At 37.4% G+C, this 5,829-nt stretch overlaps 1 pseudogene; it reads right to left on the bottom strand.

The window, feature by feature from the left end:
• Positions 1-1,698: 1,698 nt before the first annotated feature.
• On the bottom strand, positions 1,699-5,603 carry LOC149158824 (putative xyloglucan endotransglucosylase/hydrolase protein 32; annotated as a pseudogene).
• Positions 5,604-5,829: the final 226 nt, after the last annotated feature.

The following is a 5,829-nucleotide window of genomic DNA, read 5'->3' as shown; positions in this document are numbered from 1 at the left end:
CATTCATGTACCATTTACACATGATTTTTCACAAACATTTTGCAGTGGCCCATAAGATACTACATGATTTTGTTATCACCCAACAAAAATCATAAGTTGGAGACAAACAACTGCCACCACAACATAGTACAATGACCTCTAGGCATAGGTTGATGAACTCAATAACCCTCTTAACAATAGATGTAGCAACCAATAGGCATAGGTTGATGAACTCAATAACCCTCTTAACAATAGATGTAGCAACCAATGTGGTGTAGTAAAACTATATGGTGGTGGAGTGAACAAATATCACAAAGAAAATTTTACATCATTATACGTACAGTCTAGTTATCAGTTTTTTTTAATGTACGGTTGTAACCCTAGCTGATACTGAGACCACAAGCAAGTTAACATGTTGGTCTTAATTAAGAGGAAGCCTTAGAACATTAATCACGAAGGCACCGACCACGGGTTAGTCAGCGATGTAATCAATAATCGGTAAGAATTAGTGAAAATCAGCGTTGATTCTCCGACCCATGGATGTATAAATAATGATGTTTGATGAATAAAATAAACAAGCCCCACTTTGTGAGTTCATACCTTGCCAATTAAATTCAACACAATTTTGCCACTCATCCACCTATAATTTTTCTTCGAGTTAAAAACAGTGTATGCTAATATGGTTAATTATTACAAAGTATCCCACCACTTTCGTGACTGTTCCCATAATAATAGTTGGGAATCGATATATGCCGTTTGAAAACTTAAAACCACTGTAGAACAAATAGAACATAATTGTCACGATCTAACTGTCAATGCCATTGCATTATTGTAGATCATACAGTGCATCTGCATTTCTACAGGCGACAACAGACAATATTGAAGGTGAGGGTTGAGCAATTGAAAGGGACTCTGTGAGACATTCGAGTTACAGGTTTCCCTTACACAATATTAATGTGAAAAGGTTTCAGCAGGGAATTCATCATTTCAATGCTTGAGGGTACTAAAAGCCTATTTAAAATAGTAAAGTGGATATTACTGCCTCAAACTTGAATGCGTGAGTTTCTCTTGTGAAAGATCTTGTCACTTCACTATTCTTAAAAGTTTGTGCAAGATCCGGCAGGAATCTGTCACCTTGAAAATTATTCTTTTACACGCCAGGAATCGGCAAGGGCTAACCAGCCATATATTGTGTATTAAATGCTAGGCCAGCTATGTATGTCAAGCACATCATGGGGGGCACATACATATCCATGGAACGGGACTCCGGCGACCACCTTGCGTTTCCGGTGATGAGCGCGGGACCCACCAACCGCGGGCCCGCCCCGTCTCGAACTTGCTGTTGTCGACCTCCCCGCGCGCAAAAACGCTATAGACATACGTTCGAAATCGGTATTCCTCTGCAACCCGGACTGACGCTGCATAAGAGCTCTGCTACATTCCTGCTACATTCCTGTTACGGTGCTGTTACATTCCTGGTACGGTGCTGTTACATTCCTGGTATCTTCTATCGATTGAAATCTGAAACTGCTGCAACATCTGTGCGCAAGAGCTCTGTTACATTCCTGTTACGGTGCTGTTACATCCTGGTAGGTACGGTGCTGTTACATTCCTGGTATCTTCTATCGATTGAAATCTGATTTTGCTGCAACATCTGCAGCAGGGAATCAATACATTTTGTCATTTCTTTATCAGCAGATTAGATATGATTTTCAGAAATCAAAACTGAGTGAGTGATTTTATTTTTGCCCCAATTCTCGCACTCAAATACTCCAGGGCTAACCTGCAAATTGAGATCACAATACCCAATACAGTATTAAAGATCATGAATCATATAATGCCAGTAAAAGCACAGGAAGCAGCCCTGCTTTTGGGTGCCATATCCGTCTCTGCAAATGACAAATCGTGGTTTTAAACCATACTTAGATCTGTATTTAGAGAATCTTCTGGACATAAAACATTCATTTTTATTTAAATCTGCGAAGTTGGTATATAAATCTAGCTGTGACAAGGGCCATGATTTCATGCACTGAACACATCACCGGACAAGTTTTACATAGCCCTCCAAGCAATTACCAACAATAAGGAAATCAACTTTTTCAACCCAACTCCTAAGGATCTAGAATGCAGGTTAAAAATTAACATGAAAAAACAGGAATTAAGTTCCCTCCAACCATCACCCCCGTGAGGTCAAATCAACATTAATGAATGGAAGGTAAACTGAGAAGAAGAACCTAATGGCAGTCAAAAGATATAGATAGATTGAAGTTGAATTCCAAAAAGGTTCGGCTGCAACAGGATGATAAGAGCACAAGAAAGTAATATATTTACCACAAAACCCTGTCAATAAGGTAGTAGGAAATATAGAACACAAAACTTATTGTCTGTCTCAAATAAATATAGGGAAGCTCCACATGATTATATAGTTGAAAGGCTTCTCAGATGGTAGGGAAAAATTAATTATTGGTACGATGAATACCAGAGTCATTGTCTGCCTTCCTATGAGTCAACGGTAGATTTGTCTAATAGAAATGGAGGAAATGTAAAAAAATTGACCCAATAGCAAAAGGCATGGATTACAAAGGCCAACAAAATAAGGCAAAAGGAAAGCATAAGAGAAGATGAAGAATGAGGAAAAGTATAGAAGATGAATGGTTGACTGAACATACAAGATGTCTTCCAACATGTAATGTGAAACAAATATAGGTAAAGGTATTTTATCTGAACACTCTCTAACAATGCCCTCAATTAGCAATATGAGTAAGCACAACCAACAGTCTAAGGACAAGAAGATCTTCAATATGGATATCAAATATAAGAGGACAGGAGATAACTAAAAATGCATATATAATTTGTTTTCGGTCAGAAATGAAAAAATGCTTTTGCTTGGTTCTAATTTGAAAATAGCATGTTTAGACACTGTAGTTACCAAATCCGGTGATCATTTTTTATCATTTGCATAATTAATATCATGGCTCTTGCTTTGTTGATTTTAGGGAAAAACATGCTTAAAATCTTTGTTTTTAAGACTAGATGCTGGCATATGGGGAGGCCGCAAGAGTACTTCATGGGCAGCCCTTAAAGAAAATGAATGTGCAATTGATAAAGAATCGATAAGATCAATCCAGCATGTACTAGCAAGGCAATAACCTGTAGCTGCGTCCAGAACTGTTTACTGTCCTTTGTTTCCTTGTGGCAATGGTAAACATTTTGAGGTTAAAATCTGAAAACTAAATTCATTAGTTGATTGGGTGCTTTTTGAAAGGATTATGCAACAAGTGCCAGGCCAATATTAGGTGATTGTCAAAGTGATTATTCAACAACAATGCATCCAAGGCAATATAAGCATATAAATTTTACATATTATTTCAGTACATCTCTGTAACTACTATTTGAAGAATGGCAAAAATGCATGGATGTTGTTCACATGTCGAAGAAGAAAAAATATTTAGAACTATGATTCCGAAAGATTGAACTCCATAAAAGGAAAGTTCCTTAAAACATTCCTGCCTCTTCCTACTGTTTGTCTAGAAGTAGCTGTTGTCAACTGGACCAAAGCTCAGGTATAAAGGGAAAAAAATGGAACTGCTAAATGCATTGAAAGTTTAGGGATTTTCCTTTTGCAAGTTTCCCAAAAGCCAAACCTTCATTCATACAAAGTTCTGTTTAGATACTCTTCAAGTAACCAAGAAGTAAGCAACTCTTGTATTGCATGCCAACATTTAATACAAAAGAAAAGTAAAGTATTTTGCCACCCTTGAACATATGTATACTATGATAAATGAATTTATTACTTTATGAATTGAAGAGATTTGACCATTATCAGTAAAAAAATGATCCAGTACAACAAATCACTAATGCAAACAGCAACTTTACCTGTAGGCTGTGAAATGTGAGACCTTCTCTGAAGTCATAGGAACCGCCTTGCCATCGACTTCTCTTATATCAACAAATGGCTGATATTTGTAATCTGCTCTGTATTTGCCATTTTCAGTAGCCCAAGAGGAAGCATCCCATACTGATCCATATACCCAAAGTGGCCTCAATGGATAAGTAGATGAAATTCTTCTTGGGTACTTTCGGATAGCAATATCATCTACATAGAAGCTGCCATAGATCAACATGGTGAGTTGGATCAGAGCTGCAATGCAACCAAAAACTACATAGAATGTTACACAATAATCAGGCTTACATGATATAACTTGGAGTCCAGAGAAGGCTGTAGTTATGGAAGTCTTGAGTTGGGTCAAACCAGAGATGAAATTTCAACTCCCTGCCTGTGAGAACCTGCCCATCTCCTGTTCCATTTATGTAAACATTGGTCTATAAGGTGTAGGGTTTTCCTGGTGTTGTCCCCAGGAACTCAATGTCTATTTCGTCATGGTGACCTGGGTACTCCTAGTTATTGGAGAGCTGCAAAGGCACACAGAAATACTTGCTTGTGATCATTGTACAAAAATAGCAGCTCACACCTAGCTAGACCTCTCCCTGGTAAACATATGATCAATGGACATAAACCCATCTCTCAGATGTTCCTTGATATATACCTATAAGAAGCTACCCCATATCTGATAAGTACCTTCGTAAATACACATAAGAGACTAGCATTTACACATAAGAGACAGTAATCTCGCACACTACATAGATAAGAGATTCATACATCAATTTGGTATTGGCTTGGCTGTGACCTCAAAATAATTAGAAGAGGATAGATAAGAGATTCATACACTAACTTGGTATTGGCTTGACTGTAACCTTGAAATTAGAAAATAACAATGATAAAAACACTAATACAAACCCATCTATACCAATAGTCACTTAAATCTGCATTTGGCATATGGAAATACCATGCACCTCCAAATTATTATTTAGGACGTAAGATTTATGTAATATGCATCAGCCACCATGTTTCTAAAATGCAGCTCCATTTTCTTTATGCAACTTGAATGACATTAGCAATCCTCATGAACAAACCAAGTTCCAGGAAAAGATAATTTAACGCTGAAATGCAACTTACATAGAGTGCTGCGATGACTCCAGCTGTATAACCTGCCTGTAGCTTAATATCAACACTGAAGAATCCGGACTTATACGCCTCCAAAGACTTGAATCCACTACCTGAAATTATTCAACAGCAGATCTCTTGGATCAGGAAGAATACCAGAGCTAGCTGATGAGTTAAGGAGAATCCAAAACCATGGCTAACATCCAAAGTCAGGGAGACAAACACTCTTTAGACCGCATCACATTTCATGCAAAAATTAGTTATTCTACCGAAGGATAAACCAAACAAAATTAACCTGAAGAGCTGTCAAGCCAAATTGTGGTAGAGGACTCATCCTTCACAGGAATGTGGAGGTCACAGGAATGTGCTTCACAGGAATGTGCTTCAAGTGAATTGTAGATGATGTATCTTATATTTCACTACTGAACAAATATATATCAAGAAATATACAAGTTGTCTCGCCTTGTGTAGGCAAAAATAGCTAGCTTAACCATTTTGGCTACAATTTTGAAAGATTCTACATCTTTCCCAAAAATGCCAAGCCCAGCTGTAATCTTAACTGCCAGCCCTTGAATGCAATGCCACTTAAAGAGTAATCTCCCCTAGGAGAATCAATCATAAGCTTCTAAAAAAATAACATGCATATCATATGGACACTTTGTTATGTAATTGTTTTGGACTTCATCTGAGCATAACAAAGTGGAACAAACTGACTAAAGTTGTATAACAGTTTTTTCTTTGCAACAGATTTTGCATGTTATTATGTTTCTTTCAGCAATGTATTGATTATACCAAGATGAAGCATTTGAAAGTCTATAATACTGTTTTGTGCATGGGTAGGAAAT

This window comes from Pinus tabuliformis, chromosome 5_2 (assembly GCF_031772625.1).
Source record: "Pinus tabuliformis cultivar Carrire ecotype Pingquan chromosome 5_2, CPIR1, whole genome shotgun sequence".
Taxonomy (NCBI): domain Eukaryota; kingdom Viridiplantae; phylum Streptophyta; class Pinopsida; order Pinales; family Pinaceae; genus Pinus; species Pinus tabuliformis.
This window is presented reverse-complemented; position numbering and strand designations above follow the sequence as displayed.